Source organism: Opisthocomus hoazin, chromosome 6 (assembly GCF_030867145.1).
Source record: "Opisthocomus hoazin isolate bOpiHoa1 chromosome 6, bOpiHoa1.hap1, whole genome shotgun sequence".
In the NCBI taxonomy this organism is placed as follows: Eukaryota; Metazoa; Chordata; class Aves; order Opisthocomiformes; family Opisthocomidae; genus Opisthocomus; species Opisthocomus hoazin.
The window spans coordinates 45,320,752-45,342,435 of NC_134419.1; the positions used below are offsets into that span (position 1 = coordinate 45,320,752).

At 39.7% G+C, this 21,684-nt stretch overlaps 1 protein-coding gene across 2 annotated transcripts in view; it reads right to left on the minus strand.

Annotated features, from left to right (window-relative positions):
• RASGEF1A (RasGEF domain family member 1A) overlaps positions 1-21,450 on the minus strand; it is a 180,452-nt gene extending 159,002 nt beyond the window's left edge. The window contains exon 1 of one of the 2 annotated variants that reach the window (XM_075422976.1): positions 21,129-21,450. The gene's annotated coding sequence lies outside the window, so the exon portion shown is untranslated. The remainder of the gene's footprint in view (positions 1-21,128) is intronic. The other variant, XM_075422973.1, reaches the window with a different exon arrangement.
• Between the last annotated feature and the right edge of the window lie 234 nt (positions 21,451-21,684).

Genomic DNA, 21,684 nt, shown 5'->3' on the forward strand with positions numbered 1-21,684 from the left:
TGTGCAAGCATGGAAAAAAATCCATGTGTTTCTGAAACTACTCTTTTGTTTTTCATTCTTTTGTAGCTAAGATTGAAAGATTTATTACTTGGGATTGTACTCTAAGAAATTATCACTACATGTTTGAAAAGGGTTCTCTGCAGACTCATACTTATCATTTAAGTGTAGCTATCTCATTAGAAGTTAGTGAATCATTTAATAACGTCAGTTATTTTTTTATGTTATTCAAATAATGCTTATATTTTTATAACACAGAATGTTCACAGAATCACAGAATGTTCGGGGTTGGAAGGGACCTCTGTGGATCATCTAGTCCAACTACCCCTTTCTTCTGTCTGTTGTTATGCCATCTTTTATCAGTGCCATTATTTTTCCTACTGTAAGCTTCCCAGTGTCCTTCATATTATCTTTTTGCTCTGCTCCTTCATTATCAACAATAGTCACACTCTAAATTTCTGATGTAAACTACTCTGTAGGAGATAACTTTGTATCAGTTTTGTATCATCCTTTTTCACTGTGTGTAATGCTAGATGTTTTACTACAGTATGTGTGCATTAGTGTTTATGTACATCTTTTACATATTCATATTGTTCTGTGTTGAGTACAATAATTGCTTTCTAGGCTGAAATGTTCTACTATGGGGTATCTATTTTATTATTTGTTTTGAGCTAACTGTAGATTGATTAAAATACATGGTGTAGGTGTGGGGGGTGCAGTGAGCTAGGTTATTGAGAAGTTGCATAATTGAAGACTGAGTGAATAAGTGGCACATAGGTAATCTCTAACATCACTCTAGAATTTGAGGTTCATTTTAGGAAGTCATAATGGATTTTGCATTTACCCTTGGTGCTACAGAAGGGCCTATATATATTAGCTATAGAATTACAAGGGGAAATTTTGAACTGCTCGTTTCACAGACAGTTGTCCAAGAACTAAACACCTTAGTGAAAGTTAGAATTTCCTGTACAAATTCAGTATATACTCCTGTTACTCGTTTGTAATTTTCACAGCTCTCGTTGAGTTTGCTTCCTGGTGAGAACCGATATTTACTGTACAAGAAATTTAGTAGTGGGATTATGTGTGAAACCTTCAGGCTCAGAAGGACCTACTGCAAGAACTACATGCAAATCCCAACGCTGCAACTTGAGCTAAAAATGTTTTCTAATAGGACTTCCACACAGCACAAATGCAGAGGAGGCAAGAATGAGATTTTTTAATGTGCATCTTGACCCCTAGGAACCAAGAAGAGTTGATGTACAAAGTCCACCAGTGATAAGTAGTTACGAATGGGGTGTAAAACACAGCATCTGTTTAACATAGCAGAACACTGCCAAACTGTTGAGGACAAATAACTTCCCTGATCTGATCTGGAGTGTATTGAACAGCCTGAGCCAAAGAACAATCAGTTTATTGGCAGGGAGTCGAAAAATGTACTTGGCTTTCCCCTCATATAAATAAATAGCTGAGAGAAATACAGTGACATGGATAAAGAAAAACAAACAAAATCCGCCTGTGTTAAAAGATGCATTGATTTATATCCATTGGGATGAAGAGTAGGTTAATGTCTTCAATATCTAACACTGTCTAAAAATGAGACATATTCTGAATGTATTTTAAAAAAAATTTCTCTTGAAATAGGTTAGTTCAGTTGCAGTTGCTACCCCCACTTGGATGCAATGAAGAAATGGGAAATCATGTACACATGGCCACCCAGTGAAGATACTAGAAAATTGCCAACTCTGACATCAAGTGAGGGGAAAATGGTGATTAACACCACATGTCATACTAAAAGGGTAGATTTGCATTCAGGATCGATCACAGGACAGCAGTGCGCAACTTGCCTTTTACCCACAGAGTGAGAGAGATGAAAGGAGTAAGAGAAAGTGAAGACGAGCTGGTGAATGTTACAAGGACAGAAAATAGCTACTAAACTTCTGAGGAGTGAAAAGGACAGAGTTTTCCTAGTTTTTACTCCTTGCGGACACAGGGTGAAGACTTTGTGTTCATGTAGCTTAGACTTGAAACTTATCAATTTTCCCTGAAATAAATATTTTAAAGAAATAAATGTTGCTGTCTTGAGAAAGAAGTAAAAATGATCTTGGTAATACATTTGTCATAAACACTCTACTTTGTAAGGAGGTTATTCTACTAGTACAATTTTTCTGAAAGACTACTATAATTTTATTTTTTCCTTCACAAATATGGTGGCATTTCTTCTCCAGATAGAAACTTTCATATATTGCAAGAGCAAAGTTAATACATCTCCACATGCGTGTGAAAGAGTTACATGTAAAACCCTCCTCTCCCTTTTGTACAAGCCTTCTCCCCTTTCAATTGTTCATTGATCTTTCCTATGCATGGAATGTTTTTCTGTAAATATCTCTGGGTGATTTTTGGCAGATCCTAGGATCATAGGATAAATCACGTTGGAAAGGAAGTCAGAAAGTATTTAGTTCAACCTCCTGCTCAATACAGTGTCAGCTACGAGATCAAACCAGGTTGCTCAGAGCTTTATCTGATCTGGTCTAGAAGACCTCCAAGTATGGTGATTGCAAAACCTCTCTGGGAAATCTCTGCCACTACTTGGCTGTCATTGTGACAAAAACTTTCTTTATACTCAGTCTGAACCTCTTTTTTGTTTTTTTCAACTTATACCTATTGTCTCCCATCAAGTACCACTGTAAAGAGCCTGGCTCCATCATCTTGATAATGTTCTTAAGAAATATTCCTTGTCTTAATACTGTTTGTTCTGCTCCAGATTCGAAAAACAGCAGTCGGGGCTCTTCTAACCTACCTGTAACAGCAGGTGTATAGCTGTTACACCTCTCTCCTGTGTAGAGCAATTGACTTTTCTACTGTTTGTCACTTTTAGTAAGCATGAGTCTTAAAAACAGTCAGCTTTACTGCGTGACACTTCCTCCTTTTAATCTTTTTTTGAAGTATCTGGCACTTTGCAGGCACCACAGAAAAACCCAAAGCATTGCATCCTGAACTAAGGTGTTGCAATAATTTCTAGACCTGCATGGTCTTCCTTCATGATCAGTGACTGAAGCTGGTTACTTTGCAGCAGTACTTGATTTGAGCTTGAAGAAGAGCGTATGAGTGCGTGTCAGGCCTAGCTCAGGCTTAATTTCAGCTGGGTAGTTACTATTATTTGTGTTTGTGCTTCCTGATGAACCTACCCTAAGCTTGTGATGAACTTTGTGTAACAGTATGGCAAACAAGCTCTAGACAAAAAGAGCATTTACTGATAGTGAGGACATTTGTTTCCACATAAATGAGGGAAACAGTCATAGAAATATCATGCCCTAGTGATGCAAGTACTGCAGCCATTCCGTATTGTCCCTGTACCCATCCCTGCCACCACCCTCCTGCCCCCATTCAGGCTGCTGCTTGCTGATGAGCCTCAGGATGTTTTTCAGGGTGTAACTCTCAGCAGGGTTTTGTCTGTGTGCCTGTGTGAGAGAGACTGAGACTGGTGGGGTGGTGTAGCTGCCTCTTCTTTCAACTTCTACTTCTGAATCTTCCCACATTACTGCAGTGGTTCATGGCTTCTGGCAAGGGTCTTAAAATCACTGTTTAAAAACCTCAGAAAGGAACGATCAGAGGAATACCTGTCATATGAAAAATGAGCTAGTAAGACAAAGAATCCTTTATTTTGTTTTTCTCTCAGTTGTCATATTATTGCTGTCCATTTCAGAAGGCCTTGTATTCTGTGCATGTTGAGACAGCAGCAAGTCATGCAGTATTGATGGCAATTTTCTTTTTCTTAGCATAGAAGTTAAGCGTAGTATAAATTGGGTGGTAGCAATATTCAAATAAGGTAATGTATTTTAGACATTCCAAGCAGCAAACTATAGCAGTACAGGTTAGAGGGATGCATGATTCAATAACAAACTGCTTTCCATATATGTATCACGACTGAAATCAAGAAAATATTAAACTGGAGGCCAGGGTATCTCTTAGGGATGTCTGTTAAAATGATGAAACAAAAGGGCGTCTCACAGGATTATAAATGGCATAAAGAATCTTTTTTTTCTTCTCTGGTTATTATGACAAAAATTTGTTACTATCAGACAGCTGTTTGGCTCTTTGTGTTCAATCAACAGACGGGTCTGGCTGGCGAAGTGTGGACAGGTGTCCACACCACGCAGCTGGCACTCCATGGCACTCATTCGGCAAGGCCAAGTTTCATACAGGTGTAGATGCGCAGTGCTACCCTTATGCTTAAATCTGTCCCCTCGTAGCCGTGATTAATGTAATTCTGCTGTCAGAGCTGCGGAGGCAGCTTGCACTGCTGCTACCCGTGCTGTACTTGTCTCTGCTTTAATGGAGTGGTTCAGTTTCCATGGCTGTATTAGTCTGGCAACTTTCTTAAGCACAGTAAAAATTCCTTAAAGATGCCACACGTGCACTTTTACTTAATTATCAAAACAGTATTTCTCAATTTAAAAATAAAATTATATTAACTGACTTCTCATCTAGAATGTGATTTGATGCAGTGGGCAGGCAATTAGTAGTTAGGTCTGTTACTTTGCTGGCTGGCATGCTCAGGTTAGTTGGGGTATCTCTGCACAGTGTTATGTGGTACTGACAGAGTATACATCTAAAGAACAACTTTTTGTCAAACCAGAGTCTTGATCCTCTGATGGTTGGCTTGGTTTGATGCTCTTCTGCCAAGGGATCCGACTTACTCAATGTATGATAATCTGCTTGAACTCTGGAAATCTGAGTGTTTAGGTCTTGCTTGTAAGTTTGGTGTCAGATCTTCTGCACGTGACCGGCCAAATATGGAAGAAAGATCAGCTGCAGCAAGCCCTCTTTCTTGCATATGTTGAATGTGTCTGGTCTCCTTGCCCTTGAGAGATTTTATTTCAGACATTTGCCTTATAATACCAATATGTCTAAAGTAAATAGAAGGAAAAACTTTCAGCCATACCACCACAAAATTATCTCAGCCCTTCTCCAAACCAGCCTGTGCAGCATCTAGAAGAACTCCCAGGAAACCCAGAGAAATGGTTCTTAGAGTTTTGAAATAGCGACTTGCCTATCTCATATAAGTACCCTGGGCTACTAGATATTGTGGAGCCTCTTCGGTTTTAAATCACAACATTCATTCTTGACAGGAAAAAGTTGAACATTTTCCAATTAAATGTTTTATGAAAATTGACCATTTCTTTAAACAAAGACAATTTAAATAAAATCTTACAGTAATGCTAGTGAAGAATGCTAGTCTGTGAAACCTGTTAATAAGATGTAAAATCAATACTGCATAAGCTAATGGATATTTAAGATCCATTTGATAGATTTTACACCCTTGGTCTTTTTTAATTCTAGAGTCTAAATATAGCCCCTTACTGTGCAGTTACAGCATAGTATATATCTATCTAAATTCTCCCTGAAGTGTTTAAGTGGACATTTTTCTTTCCTTCACAGCAATCCTGAAAATGTAGATTGTGGTAGTGTTGAGAGCTGTCAAACTGCTACCTGGTCTGCCTGGGGTAGGTGAAATGAATCTGCTCTGTGGTATTTTAGGCTAGTGAGCTATTTTTAAAATGGAAGCTGTTCTATAAATGTTTTAGGCACAATTAGAATACATTGGGAGAGAACTCTCTACGGATATAGGCGCAGAACCTGGTTGGCTGGTGCAGGCTCTCCAAGGCACTACCTGCCACAGACATATGAAAGGTATAAAGAGCTCAGGCAGCTTTGAAGGTAGCTGAAAAAAGCAGCTCTTTCTCCTAATAAGGCTATATGGCTTGCGAAGAAAGAAAGGAACAAAATTTGCCCTGGTGGTGGGTTTGCCATTTACTGGCAATGAATATTTGCTGCTAAAATTGTCAAAATGTTAAAGCTAATCTTTCTAACCCTTTAGAGAGGCTTGGGAAGTTAATAGGGGAGGGAAGCAGAAAACACTTAGAAAGAAGTCTTCCTAGCAGCACCTGTTTCAACTTGGTTTCACACTGTTTGTGGAAAAAAGAGGAAAATGCTGAAGGCAAGTTTATCTATGGCTTATTAACTTTATCAGACCCACCACATGTGGATGAAAGATGCCCAGTGGAAACAGGATTTATTGTAGAGGTAAAAAGAAATTGTAGGTAGAAAGGGTAGTGCCTTACCCTCTCTCCAGACAATAATAGTCTTAGCTAAATGGAAAGCACATTTTTTTTTGATACAAAATAAGGAAAAACAAGGCATAATTTAATTTGATTTACCTACTGTAAGAATCTTCTGTACAATTTTATCTCAGGATTCTAGCGTCTTCCTGAGGTAGGAATGGAAAGTGGAGTGGAAGTGCATAACTGTAGTGCTCTAGAATGCTGGCTGCCACGTGTCATGAGAGTGCACTCCTGTTGAACAGTTTTTGACATGGTGCTAATTAAGAGTATCGAAGAAAACCATTTTTTGAGCTAGTGTAATATCTAAGTGAAGTGGAAAGCAGATTTAGTGCAGGAGAAGAGTCACTACTTCAGCTAAGGAGACGAGATGTGAATTCAAAATAATCCTTCAGACAGCTAAGATTTTTCTTTTTTTCGTATGTGTCTGTACACACACACGGTGGTTGTATTTAAATAGATCCATAAATTCTTTGCTTGTTGTATGACATTGTTTGGGAAACTTCACCTGTCTTATTTGGCTGATAGAAAGCTGAGCAAATGCTTAGGTGTTGAGAATAGTTAATCACTTCTTCACGTTTACTATGATCTATGGCTGATCATGCCCCAGACTTTTCCTGCCCCTTTGAGATGAGGTCTTAGTTTCTTTATCCTTAAAATGTGGCTGTATTTAAAATTAGTAGTTTTGACTGATGTTTGAAGTGCTTTGAAGGAAGTATGAAGATGAAAGGAACTGAAGAAGGGCAAACTGTTATTCCTATTATACTTCTGCTGACGTTAGATTTTGCCCTATCTAGAAAGAAAGTTCAGCAAAGTTAATGTTTAATCCAGTGGACTGTCAGTAATTTATTCAAGAAATGCATATGAACTACAAAAACCATGCAGTAGAAGTGTTCATGTAAGTCTGCATGATTTAGCCTTTATAAACATTTACATTTTAAAGGAACTAACAGATTCGTCATTAATTTTTGAATATGTACAGAACATTCTCTCCCCCTTCCCATCTGTCTCAGAAGATTATATTTTTCCTTTCCTTCAGAGCAAAAATGATAAGTAATCCTGAAGACAGGAGCTGTATTTATAGTCCCCCAGTTAGCACACTGAGAGGAGCATTAATGCAAATCAGTATATGCCTTTTAAAGAACGCTGCAATCACGTGATGCCTTCCTCAGGCATGGAAGATAAGGTATATCAAATTTAGAGGCTGTTGATACAGGTATATCCTCCTAAACAGAAACCTTTGCTGTTATGAAATGAGAAGTATGCAATAAGAAAAAACAAAAGGGATGTATTTACATTAGCTAAGAAGCGTGTATTTTAGGGCGGAAAAAAGCAGATAAAAACCTCTGAGACTATCTCCAACTCCTGACAATCACATCATTTCTATAAAGTCTATGCTGCTGTTTGTTAATATGGTTGCTATGGAAACTGAAAACCTACATCTCTTCAAGGTAAAATGAGAAGCACAGTGAGTGTGGAAATGCAAGAATCGACTTTACATGTGCACAAATGCACCATTTGTCTCTTCTGCCCCTTTTCACAACAGATAATGACTGAAGCTTTTCTCTTCATTTTCTTTTCCATTCTGGCACTGGGAAGTGTGACTGTGAGTACTAAGTGGTAAAATGTGAAACCCACTGGGGGACTGAGAGACTGCTACCTGCTGGACTGCCAGCAATTTCTTCAACAGATGGTATCAGGTCTCAAAAGAGTCTAATTGGCTTATCATAGCCAATGCACATGTTACAAGTGCTTAGATAAAGCCAGAAAATACACATTAGCTTGATGACTTCATTTTGTAGCTGTGCTTTTAAAGAAAAATATAGGCAAGACAGTACAACCCCATTTGAAAGCACTGGATTGGAGCCTCTCGGAGCCTGCAGTCCTTCGCTGGAGGCCTAGTACAAATTACTAAAAACATCTACGGTTGATCTCAGAGGCTGGCACAACCTGTGTGTTTGCATGGGAAACTCCGTGCTGTCCCTACTGTGGGTGTCACCCTGCCGCATCACGGGTAAACTGCCAAAGTCTAGGTGACTTCCTAGGAGCTGTCTCAAAAGATGTCTCTTAGGCAAATGTGTCTTTTACGGGCATTTCTAACGAGCATCCATTTGAAGATCTTGGCGTATGTAACATCTAAGTACAACTCCTCTGGTCCTCTGATTGGCATACACACAAGGAAGGAGTAGACTGCTGATCTGGCTAAGGGTATAGCAGGTGAAAAGCAGCTTCTAGCAAGGTCTGGACGGGGGAATTGATAGGATCAGCTTGCCCTAGTTCAGCTGGGAATTTAGCTTAAGGTGTTGAAATAAAAAATTCTGGTTGAAAATACAGGATTTGTTTTGCTCCTATCCAGCTGTTTCCCATTTCAAAAGATGTTTTGAAGTTAAGCATCTGTGAAGATTCTCAAGGGTTGCTCTGAGGGTCAAAGGATTTCAGTAGTCCAAGGGACAGAGAGTGGCTTATCTGAAGGTTGCTTTGGTGAGGGAATAATGAAGATGTACCAAGGATGTAGTAGATGAAGTCGTCCTATGGTTGCAGTCTGCTGTACCGACAGGAACAGCCTAATGATTCATTGCATATAGGGAGGTTTGGTATTTTTTTAATTACCTTTTAAAAATGTATTGGACACTGTGCCATGATGAAGCTTCCTGTGGGTCTACAGTGTTGCCTCAAAAATAAGAAAAGAGCTATCAGATCCTCAGCCCGATATGTGCTAGGTGCCTTTGTTATCGGTCTAAGTGAAGATGCTAAGGAGATGCTGGTAGATGGCCCATCTGTGGGAGCACAAAATGGGACCTATGCAAGGAAGACTGGCATATCACATTGCCTCATCATCCTTCCTCACTAAATTTCCATATATATAAAAATATGAAATATATATATACAACTATATGAAATATGCTAATTATTGTTCAATCCCTTGGGCTTTTTTTTAAAATGATTTCAAATACAGAGGCACATGTCTCATGGGAGTTGTCAGGGAAGATCAGCTAATGTTTCTAAAATATTGTCATGATCTGTAAAATATTCACGATTCATATACTGTAGTTCAAGGAAAGTAATGGAATTCAGGAAATTATAATTTTGTATGAGGTGGTATAGTCTTGTTAATGAGCTATATCTGTCAGTTTTAATGAGCACAAGGACTTTTCCTTGTTTCTTTCTACAGGACTTACCAGCAAAATAAGTCCATTGCTCTTAGTAGTGTTTTCTGAGTTTTTTCATTTTTATTGCAAGGCTGCTATTGAATATCCAGTGTTAAGAAAAATAACTAAAACTGTCAGCCATTAAAATGTTTTTTCTTTTTTTTTTTTTTTTTTTTGGTACACTTTCTTATGGTTTTCTAGATAGCAGAACTGGTTCTCTAGATGCTAAAGGAAGCCATTCCGTGTCTGTCTCTGAAGCAGCACTGACTTTGCAGCTTCTCAGTACTTGTCAGTACTCCTTCTGGACCTTCCACCCACTGTGATTCACCAGAAGGTGATTCTGGCAAACTTTTCATGCCGCTGCTTAGTTAAGCTGGTTAGCAAACCCTGCCTTAGCCATAAAAATAAGCCATTTGTTTATGTGTTGCATGGTCTCCACTTTTTCAAAAATCTTCATTGTCCTGGATTGCAACTGCTTTTTTCTACTTCAGAAGCTCCAGAATGTGTGTCCCATCAGTGGGTAGCCTACCTTAAAAACAATAACAAATACAAACAAGCAAACAAAATACATCAGAGAAGCTAATTGTCTCTATTCGTCTTTTGACATATAATGTGCCATCCAGCAATAAGTAGCAAGAATTAAAACACTCACAAAAAAAATGCTAAAGTTCCTGTCAGTTTTTTACAAACTTGCAAATGCAAGAGGATAAAACCCTGAATTTGAAAGAATGTACGGGCTTGTCACGTGCAGACCAAATAGAGAGAATAATTCTTAGTCTAGAAACTGAATTAAAATATCTTTTTCCGTGTGTAGTTATTGCAAGATTTGAGGGCCAGACACCTGCAAATGAGCCTGGGCACAGAGATGCTGCATCAGATGGCAAAAGGAAATTATCCTGTGGAGAATGACTTTCAGAGATTGACTAGATTCATGTAGTTACTGTTAGCATACTGCGAAAAGGGGCACAGAAGCTGCTTTTGTTGACTTACACAATGAGATTATAGAGGAGTGGAGATTACAGAAAGGGAGCAGACCCAGGAACCCACAGAGTATTCTTTGTTGAGCACGATACTGAAACAGAACCGCCTGCAAATCCTTATTCAGTTCCACAGTTCCTTGGAGGGTTAGGCACAGATTCGCATGTCTTTTGCAGCATTTGATGACTGCTTGTGGGACAGGGCTGTCTGTGAGTATCCAGGACCTGGTCAGCAGTCTGTATGACAAGTAATATTCTGATTTTTGTCACGCTTGGATTTTGTGTTGTGTTTCAGTTTACAAGTTGTTTTCAGTTTGAACTTTGTTTTCCCAGTTGCTATCATGTTAGAAAGTTACAAAAATATGAACCTATATCAATTAGCTGCACTGTTCTTAAATTATTTCTTGCATACAACCACAAGGTTTGCAGTTAGAAACTTGTGTAGGTCCACTCTTCTGGAAAGAAACAGGTATGTCAAAAGGTTTCTCTGAACTCTTTATATATAGGGGGAGTACGCAGCCTACAGAAACCAATAAAGTGGCACCCTGTGTCTCCAAATTAGCAAGCAACTAGAGTTTGATTAGAATTTATATTGGATTCAGCAAGGCAGACACTTCTTACCTAGAACAATCTATAAAATCAACCAGCCACAAAATACCACATGCAGATTGGCAAGCTCTTCATCCAAGAAGTTTTAGAAAATCAGCACAACTGGCACTTCAGATCTCCAGCACGTACAAGAACAATATGCTTCCCAGCGGTTTGTCACAAAACAGCGTGCGCATTAGCAATTCGTTACTCATTAAGACTGCCACATGTGCAATAAATGCACATACATATCGGATGCTATTCCTGGAAGTGCTGCTTCATTGTACGGGTTGGTTTTGACATCCGCTGTCACTCAGAGTCCCCTCTATCAGTAAATGCTTGTTCCTGGTTTCACAGATGCTATTTGGAGCGCAGCAGGGTGTAAGCCTGCACAAGAAGTTTATTGCAGTAGCTTAAAGGCATCAGCATTGCAAGTGCCAATTGTACCACTCCTGGAGAGCCCTAAGGAAAGTAATGCGATTATTCATTCAGATTTTAAGTTGTATGGTAAAACTTCAGGCTAGCTTAGTTCCTCCATAAGTCTGCATCCCAGCAGAGAACTGGCTGGGAACAAAGTTCCTAGTCAGTGGTCATGTAAAAAGAAGGTACGTGTTTCTCTAGTTACAAAAAGGCAGATCTCTTCAAAGCACCGTTGTTAGGTATCTCATTAGTGCTTCCCACACTGGTGTTCATAAACCTCCTTCTGATGTGCTGTACAAGCTGTGCAAATGAGGGAGTGATATTCCTTGCAATTTTCAGCTCCAGGTAAACAATCTTCACAACAGTATTAAAAATCTCCACCCCAACTTGCTCCAGCCCAGTATCCCAGGAGCTTACTTCCCAACCTCTCCTTTATTAACCATGAACCACTGTGTCTGCAAACCAGCAAAATCTTGTGTTGCCCTAATTTGCCTACTCCCCAGGTACACAGTGAAATTCTGCCCTGGAGTTGTCAAAATCTAGTTTAGAGCCTTCTAGGCAGTTTCCAACATCCTTACACATTGGCGCAATCCTCAAAAGCGCTCTCCTGGAGCGTTTGTGCAGTAGCTGTTCCTCTGGACTTCCGTCTGAATTGCTGCATATGCTGGCTGCAGCCAGGAGGATCTCCCTTGGTCGGTGGAGGGATCCACAGGGGATGTGACCGTAGTGAGACTGAACAGTGGGGTCGATAGGTATACAGTTTACTGCAATTCAGAGTGATACTTACTGTTGTTCAAACAAGTTTATAATAAAATATTTTGAAATAGTCCTGCAATACTGAGAAGCTAATAAAGAGTGAGGGTTTATTGAAGAGCCTCCTTTCTCACAGCTCAAATCTAGTCCTTTTGCTCAGCTGATTCCTGAAGTCAAGGTCAGTTTGTTCATTACTAGAAAGCAACATTTCCTTCTCCCTGGAGTTTAGTTTCTAAGCCTCAGAGATACTGCATTGTAATGCAGTAACAGTGATGGTTTGAACTGATTTTAGGAAATGATTGTTCAAGATCGTTGTTTAGTATGTTCCAAGGTTGTTACACCGCACTTTTTTATAATTACACTCTCCACTTTACCAATGTATTTTGAATGTTTAGATGATTTGAAGTAGGTTTTGTTTTGTGTGTTGTTATCTTCTTTTTTTCAGTTCCTCCCCCCCCCAAACAAAAGCAATTTTATCTGGCAATTTGAGAAATTAATTGCAGTAGATAACTAAGGCTTATACTGAATGCCCTTTAAGTACAGAGTGTAATCACTTGTCTAAATAGTGCTGCATGTTTTGACTTTAAACAATTTGGCCCTCACAGTTAATCTATAAGTTCTTATTTGTGCTTGGGCTTCAAATGAGTGTTAGCAGAAGTTAGCAAGAAGCAGGAGCTAACCACAGTGCAAGTTTGTGGCCCTTACTTGGTGACTTCCAGCAAGATACATCATTACTCTCAAGAATTCATGATTAAAAATCACTCCTCTTTTCGGTTTGGTCAGCAGAACATTGAATCTAATTTTATACCAGTGCTGACCTAATTTTAGGAAACTAAGTTCCTGTGGGGCCCGTATTACTCCCTAGCCTGTCTTCTGCAAGCCCCTCTTACAAGGGAATATCTGAGGCTTGCCTTGGATGCTAAAAACCTTAACCAAAGACAACACTTGCAGTTATTTTCATGTAGGCTCTTCTTGCTTGCATGAGATGTACCCTGCTGTAACCTCGCCTTTAAGGTTTTGTTTAGGCAGCAGTTATTGTGGTTTTTTGCTTCTTGTAGTCACTGTAAGGGATGGAGCACAAAAGGGAAATCAAATTATCTGAATTCCTTTCAATCAAATACTTTTCCCAATCATGCTTATTTTGAATGCTAGTATGAATGCCTGAATGCCTGCTTGAGTATCTCTTATTATGATGTGAAAGTTTAGGCCTATAAATAATAAATTAAATACATCATAGGTAACTAAACAAATGGTTTCTAGGAAAGGCAAGTGATTTCGTTCACTCACCTCCTTATTTATTGCACAAACATTTATACAAATGGGAGGATATGTCTTCAACCATTTTTCTTGGATCACAGACAATCGCTTTACTTTTAAAAACAGTGATTATTCTTACAGCAGCAGCTGGAGAACAGACTGAGCTGAAAGAACGAAAGAAAGCAAGCAATCTCAGGGAAGCTAAGCACAACAGCATGCCTGCTTCCCTTTGACACGGCGAAATGCCGTTTTTCGGCTACGACTTACACGCTTTTCCTGTTTTAATGTACCCAAGTTGTGGCAGTTGAATAGTATCCATTGTCTGCTAAGCTATGAATAGGGGATGATGAAGTGGTGGCTTCCTGGAAAGGAGCAGAATTAATCTTCAGAATTCCCCATCCCTTATAAAAGGCCTTCTGACAATTTGAAAACTGACAAGTGTGAGCATTGTTAAAATTCATGCCACTTGGAAAAAAGCCGTGTAGGGTTGTCCATTGAAGCACATTTTTAGGCTAGAAGCTTTTACTAGCTAGTTACAAATATATTGATTTTTATAAAGAATTTATTGATCTTTAAGACCCTGGAGTCAGCTGTTGCCTGGCTTACTGGAGACATTTGGTTATTTGTATTCACAGAGGCCTAGGTAAGAGCTGGCAGTTTTGAGTCAGACCATAAGCAATGATCAGAAGCAAGGGGTGGGTGACGAAAGCACTGTATTTATGTGAAATATCATTACACAAGACTGATTGCAGAAGGCTGACACACCACTTGCAGGACAGTGGACTCCATTCTAGAGGAGGGCTCCTTAAACTCTGTTTCCTCACTTCTTCCACCCCCTTTCTGGGACAATTCTTATACCATCCACAATTTTAAAAAGTTAGTTTATTCTTATTTTCTGTGCCTGTCCCACTCATGCTGTCATAACAGTTAGTAATAATTTTTTTTAGAAATATTAGGCCCTACCCCCTAAGCACTTTAGTACTTATAGAAATGTGTGTAATTGTAGGTTTCTGAATGGGGGCTGAACATCTGTACCACGAATAGTCACATTTACCAGAGGAGAACTGGGCTATTTCTGCTGTGTCTTGTTGTATTTACATTTTCACCTCAGAAAATGAATTGTTTCCTAAGTTCAGGCAGAGGAACAATTTTCTGGCTGTCAAAACAGATCAAGAAGCAGTATATGAATGGGATATTATTTATTGTGTGTTAATGCTACAGATCTGAGGATAAAAACAATGCTGTTATTTAGCAACTATAGATTGATGATAGATTAAATAAGATGTATTGCTTTGTTATTCTATAATTTTTTATTTTCTGCTTTTCCTTACTTAAAATGCTCAGGTAATATCACAGAATTTCCCATCCCCAGCATGTTAAGTGGCATAGAAGACTTGGCTCTGGCATATCTAAGATGTTCAGTGAAAAAAGATTGGCATGATTTAGCATGGTTCTGAGTCACAACAGGTGAAAATCAGATCCCTACTTCAGTTCTACAACTTTCAATTTTTATGTTAGTGATATACTAGCACCCACATTTCTTCCCTTCATTATTTCTTTCTTCAGCAGACTACAGATCTCTACTATTTCAGTATTTTTAAGGAGGTGTTGGCACCATGTTCTTTGTATTCCAGTGGTTGTTTCTAGGCCTTTTCTTTTCACCTCCACCATCTACAAGACTCCACTCCTTCTGGATGCCCACCCTCTTATACAGGCAGCGAGAGACTAAAAGGCAGCGTGGATTCTGCTGTCTTGACAATTTATGAATACTGATCTGCCCAACAGAAGGTTTAGAATTCATGTTCCAAATCAGAGAAAATTCGCAGGTGCTGCAGTGCTTCAGAATCCATGATCCACAAGACTATGAAAGATGTCGAATTGATTTTGTAATGTACTATAAACTATTGTCATAGTGACAACCACCTTTTGCTCTGATATTTGATCTCTAACACCACCAACCGCTATGCCCACACTCCCCTCAGCAGCTATCACCCCTGCTTCCATGGCACAAGTACTGTGGGCTGCAGGAGCAGGTGCCTTGGCAGGTTTGGAGCTAAAGACTGAAGTTTTAGTTCCTGCCCACAATACCGACCATAGAACAACCTTAGGTTTGGGGGAGATGACATCTGTAACGTCACCTACATATTCTATTTGCCACTTTATTTCATTCCATTCATATTTCATATTTGTTTCATTTTTCTTTTGTATTCATTTGTATCTTAATTTTTATTTCCTTACTGGTTCTTCCCTAAATCCATTACAATTGTGGAAAACCTTGAGAGTAAAGGAGGGGAGCAAATATTTTTTCTTTTCCCCTTTTCCTTCCCTCTCATTTCTTTCCTTCATTTTCTCCTTCAGCTGTGTTCATTTTATCCATTAGTGGAAGCAATGCTGCAAACAGATTTTTCAGGCGGCAGTAAGGAGCACAGAGAATGGCTGAGGGAACTGAGGAGTTTTCACTGTCAGTAAATCCTACCATAAATACTGCACAGGGATATTAGTCTCTCCTGGTCCTGCTCTCTCCCACTGTATAAAAGCCATCCTTGCATTTTTTAATCCTTTATGTTATGTATGCATTTGGCTTGAGAGAACCTTTAACGCTCCCTTTTCAAGAAAGGGATATTAACTTTTAGGTTTATCTTTTGAGGTGCAGCACTGATAAACTTTTGATTAATGTTAAACCTAGCATCTTTTCCTCCTTCCCCATTATGGCATCTAGGAACAACATGTGGAAGAAAAAGTACATTATTCAGGCAGGAAAAAAATGAAAAGTAATAGTGTGAAGTTGTTGCAATTCTCCTGAGTCTTCTTGAGTTATTAATAACGTGTTTTTTTTTTAATAACCAGTGTTAGATGTGCCTGTCTTCTGTATTGAATTCTAGCTCATGTTCTCTAATCACTTTCCCTCTCTTTTTTCTTTTAGCTTTCTGTGAGAAATGCATTTTGAGATTAAATTGCTCTGCTTAGACAGGGTGAGCATGTTGCAAGGTAGTGGGCTTTAGGTTTGCTGGTTTGAGTTATGTGCAGGGAGCAGAAGGGAATGTTCCCACTCTGTCGTGATCAGCAGTCATAAAGTCCTGTGCTTGCAGCCTGGTTATCATTTTCAAGATCTGAAACTATTTTTGTAACAATGGACTTATCTATACAAGATACTAGGCTTGACACAGGTAAAATTGGATGAAATTATAAGGTTACTGTGGTATGCTGGAAGTCAGACTCAATTATTCACTGGGCCCATTTGGCTTTAATATTTATGGATCCTTCTGTTAGTTTTTTTCTTTTTTTCATCAAATATAAAACTTCAATGCAAGCACAAATATCCAACTTCATTATTTTCAGTTCCTGAGGTTTCAAACCCATTAAACAGCAGAGAGGCTCAGTAATTGTTTTATTACTAATGCTGAAAGTGTAATAATACTAGTGGCAACAGAGGACAGTGAGCAAAACAATGAGAAAAATGTAAAGGCATAAATAGCATCATTAAAGCTGTTTCACAAAAGATAAACATGACTGTCAGGTTAATATTTCAGACCACAGGTAACAGTTTTAATTAACTCTTTCTTCCATGTCCCTGGTGAGAAACTAGCTGTAGAATTATTTGGCTTTCTTAGAAGTGCAAGGCTTTCTGTATTGTTCCCTTTCCTTTCAAATCAGTTACCAGCTATAGTAAAGCTAATGACTGTAACATAGTAGATGCTTTCTGCAGTCCCTGGTAACACAGAGGTGGTCTTTTTTTAGCCTAATACTTTTTTTCAGTTCCCAGTTCTGTTGTGTACTGGTCTCGAAGGGCAGTACATGGGGTACGTGCGGTTCTGCCTCCTGGTGGGACATGGCATTGCAGTGGTGTCCCCAGGAAGGAAACCAAACGGTGTCCTGGCATGGCAGGGTCTTACCCGTTTTATGACCTGAACTGTGTCCTGGAATTTTTTGGGACAATTTCTAGTTTACTACATGTTCAGTATAGTAGACATGATATAGTGGTGTTGGTAAAGTTGTGAGGAAGTGGCTGTAAGCAAGGCAGAGTTGCATCTGCTTTAGGAACTGAAGAAAGACTGGTCTGCTCAAAGCTTCCGTGTTATTTTTTAATCATGTGAGGATGCCTATTTAAATTCATTATTTCTGCCTACAACCTTGCCTCAAAGATGATCAGATGTGATTTGTGAAGCTGCAGTTGTATTTCTGTTTTGGGGGTAGTTTTTTGCTTCTTTAGCATCTGGAACTGTTATGTTGCCATACGTGCACATGTATGTACACACATCGCACAAGTTCATATGATTTTTGAGTGTTTTATCTTTTTAAATTTAATGACAGGACCTAGAAAAAAATGTGAGTCTTTTCATTGCAAAAGACAGAAAGAATTTTGTAACAGAGTTATGTGTCTCACTGTTTCCACCACACACTTTGTTTGTGCCTGTGTACATCTTGATGCATTGGTCTTGTCCTGTAACATTCCAGTATCTCTGCAGCATGGGAATTCATCCTTTGCTATATGGTTTCAAGTAGTGTGTGGCTACAGGCTTCAATTGAAGGCAAAGAAAGCAACAGTACCTCTCCAACAGATTAATTCATCCCCAATTTACAGGATGTTTGAAACCAAGACTTCTTTACTCTGAGGAAAGCAAAAAGCTCTCATCAAAAGGTAATGTCTAATCGTAAGTGTTGGATGCCTCTTTTACATACCATACATGCCTTTCATCCTTATGAACATCCTCGATCTTAGACAGAGTAGCTTGATCTTAACTGGTGAGACTATGTTACAAGCCGTTCCTTGAAAGCAATATAGCAAGTGTGTGAAATGTCCCCTGCTCTAAAACTAGTGCGTGCGTGTAGTTCAACTTAAAATACCATTTTAATGGTGATTAAGAGAACTATTCAAAAATTTACCTATAGGTACTCTTTGTTTACCTTTTAACAAAGTACTACGCAACGAGAAGGAGGTAATCTTGATTCTGTTCAGTGTGCAATGACTAGAGCTACAGCTGCCTGAGTTACAGTGACATTAACAGTGAACCACGAAAGTGGCAAAGTGTGGTTTTTGCAATGGAGAATGAAATTTTACCCATCTTTGAATGCCTGTGTACAGGAGAGTGTGGTTTATTGAGTAGTTGGGATGAATTTGATACCTTTCTAGAGGTTATTATCAAGAGCTGGTATGTTCCTGTTGTGTAAAACTGTGTCCTACTGATTCCAGTGTAGCAGCTATATGTCTTCTGCCCCTTGCACATGAAGTTGAATTGATAGTGGATTCTGTATTTGGAGTAAGGTAGGTAGGACAGTCAGTAGTCCTGTGCTAGATGCTCTCTAGCAGTGCAACTATTTTCCCTCTTGCCATCTTCCCAGCTCACCAGTAAGACAATGACCCAAGAGCCTGATCATAGCTAAACAGCATTGGAAGTGCTTGTTTGTTTATTTTAGTGAAAATATTATGCCAGAAATGACGCTTCAGAGACAGGCCAGCGACAACCCCATACAACGCATACAAGTCTTCTCACCTGGAGCGCAGCCAGACCGTTTTTCCGACAGTGATATTAAATGCAATACTTTTCCTTAACACTCCATGTTGCAACAAAGAAGCCTCAAATTAAAGCATATGTTTCTGCTTTAGAAACAGCTCCTTGGACATGTGCTGACTTTGCAGCTGCTTCTTGCAGTCTTTGACTTCTGTAATTAGGACAACCGGCGAGCCCAGCTAATGGTCCACAAGTCTAGAATGTCATTTATCTCAAGGGTTTAATTTGCTGAGAGTGGGGCAGTATAAGGTTTGTATACATGATGGATGTAACTTGATTTTTTTTTTAGCTCTTGTTGCCTAGTTACAATAAACTGTTATCACAGTAGATTGTCTGCATTTAAATGGACACAGATTCCACCTGAAAAGAGCCATAGTGATGAAAAATTATAATATATTGATGTCTCTGAAGAGAGAAGAATAGAACAGAAGAACCCAACTTGTGAACAGGATAATTTTGTATTCTAGACATTAGTTAGACAGGCTCAAAAACAGCTGTTCAGTCCCCAGAGATTATGGCATGTGCTACAGTAGCAAGTGACTAAGAGCTCGTATACAAAAAATAGCTACTAATTTAAAAACAAGTAGCATGAATATTTTCAAGTGCTTAAGGACAGAATCGCAATGATCTGTTGTCTAAATTGCAGTTTAGAGTTACTTTCCCCGGAAAATACCTGATACCCTTGCAGTTGGGTATCATATCTAAATGCTAACAAAAAAGGTAAATTAAAAACATAATGCTGGTAAACCTTTTCCACTTCAATGAAGTGGAAAATGTATCATATTTTGATGGAAAATGAGGTAAAATTCATGCTGATATGTCAAGCTGTTGCCCTACCTCTTCCTGAAGATCTGTACCAAAGCACTTTAAGTTCTCTGAAATAAGAATGTGTTTTCCCCTAATCTGTTTAAACGGTTGCACGAAGAGGGAGTAACTAAAGGGAGCATCTATTACTGCCATCATTGAGTTCATTCCAAAAATATTCACGCTGGGTCAGCAGACTGTGGGTCTTGGTGACTACCTGGAAGCTGAATGATGTTCAGCAGTAACTGCTGATACCTGTTTGGTCATCTCCGTAGGCGTGATCAATGTGGGACCTGTCATCGTCTTTGCTATGAAAAGGAATCTCCGTTCAATGCTGCCAGGGCCATTCTTTGTGGGTTTAAAAGTCAACTCTTAATAAACTGATTGCCAGTACACAAGAGGTCTGAACAAATAGAACGTGTAATACATTGTGGAAAAAATACTGTGTAATGTGTAAGAAGCATAGGTACATCCAGTTACAGTTGCAACACTTTCCACAGCACAGAGAACATGCAAACCAAACCAAGTGTCTTCACTGCAGTTAGACCATTAAAGATCCAAAGGTAAAATTGTGCGGTTCTGCAATGTGCACTAGCTAGTCTGAGAGTCTGTTTCTAGATTTAGAAAAGCATATGCTGGGTTAATACTAAAGGTGTCACCCTCTGAAATAAGCCATTTGGTAAGAAGCATTGGATTGGCAGAAATGAAGCTGTAGACGTCCAGAGAAATCTTTTCATTAAAATCACAACTAAAAACTGTCAATCAGCCCCAGCAGAAACCTGCTTAGATAACTCTGCTTGAAATACTGTATCTCCTCAGAAAATGGAAGAAGGGAATTTTGCCAGGATTTCAGAACTGGGAGAATAATCTTCTCCCTTTAAATTGCTGTGCCAGAGACATGTACCGTCCTTGCAAAAACCCTCCTGCAACACTGAATTTTTGATTTGCAGTAGAAAAAGCACAGAGAAATGCGGACAGGATATGTAGTGCTGTGCTGCCTGTGCCTCAACAGACTTGTTCTGGTGCTTTCAGCGAGCACTACTTTTGAAAAGCCTGAAAATGGATCGTATCTGTAAGATCCTACGAGAATCCCTCAGAGGGAGGGGAAATGACAGGGAAGCGTTTCTGTGGACTGTGGAATTTCAACTCATTAAAGTGATGAAACAACTGCCGTGGGAATGAAACCGCCCGGAGTCCATGACAGACGCCTGATACACTGTATTCCCAGTGGCAGAACACAAAAGCCTGACCATTTAGCAGTACTGAGAAGCTTCCCGTATTCACAGGAGCAGGTGGTAGCGCTGCTGTAAAAGTTGCATTAAGGGGAGAAAATGCAGTCAGCAGGCTGTCATTTTTGACCTGCCGTCTCTCCTGCTCCCCGGGCGTAGCTGTGTGGCACATGCAGGGTTAAAACCAGCAAGGCACACTGGTGGCATGTAACGCCAGGTGTTCCGACACCCACCAAATTAGTTCCAGTGGCAGCTTTTGTGCACAGCTTGGCACCCTCAAAGCATTGAGTGGCTTTAGGGTAGAAAGGACTTTAAAATCTCTTACCTTGGTCTAGTCCAGTGTAGCTTTTTGGTTGTTCTCCGTCCCCTACCAGAAAAAGAGAAATTAATGCCAGGTTCCAGTGAGTCATCCTAAATGACAGAGTGGGCTCACTCTTCGCACCGGCTGCTGGCTGCCTCCGCTGTGTGACAGCTGCCGGCTGGCTGGGGAGCAAGCGTGTCCCATTCTGCAGCCTGCGGCAGGGGGAGAGGGGAAGGCAGCGCCGGGGAGAGGAGGTGGGAGAAAAAGCCAGAGAGAGGGACCAAAAGAGACGAGAGGCAGAGGCAGGAATATACCATGTGGTTGCGTGCTCCCCTTCTCCGCCTGGTGCTCAGCCTCGCAATGCGCTGCCGAAAACTTACTTTTTAATATGTGATGTGCTCTCTGATATCAGAGCCTCCCCACTCCTGCCCTCTTTTTAGTCTATGCCCAGAGGAACTTCTCGGCATTTTGGTGATCCCATCATCATCTCTCTCTTTTGGAGGCTGGTAGGGATGCTGTACACAGAATATGTTCAGTAAAGGGAGACTGTCTTATGGCTGTGTGAAAAGCAGCACTTGGT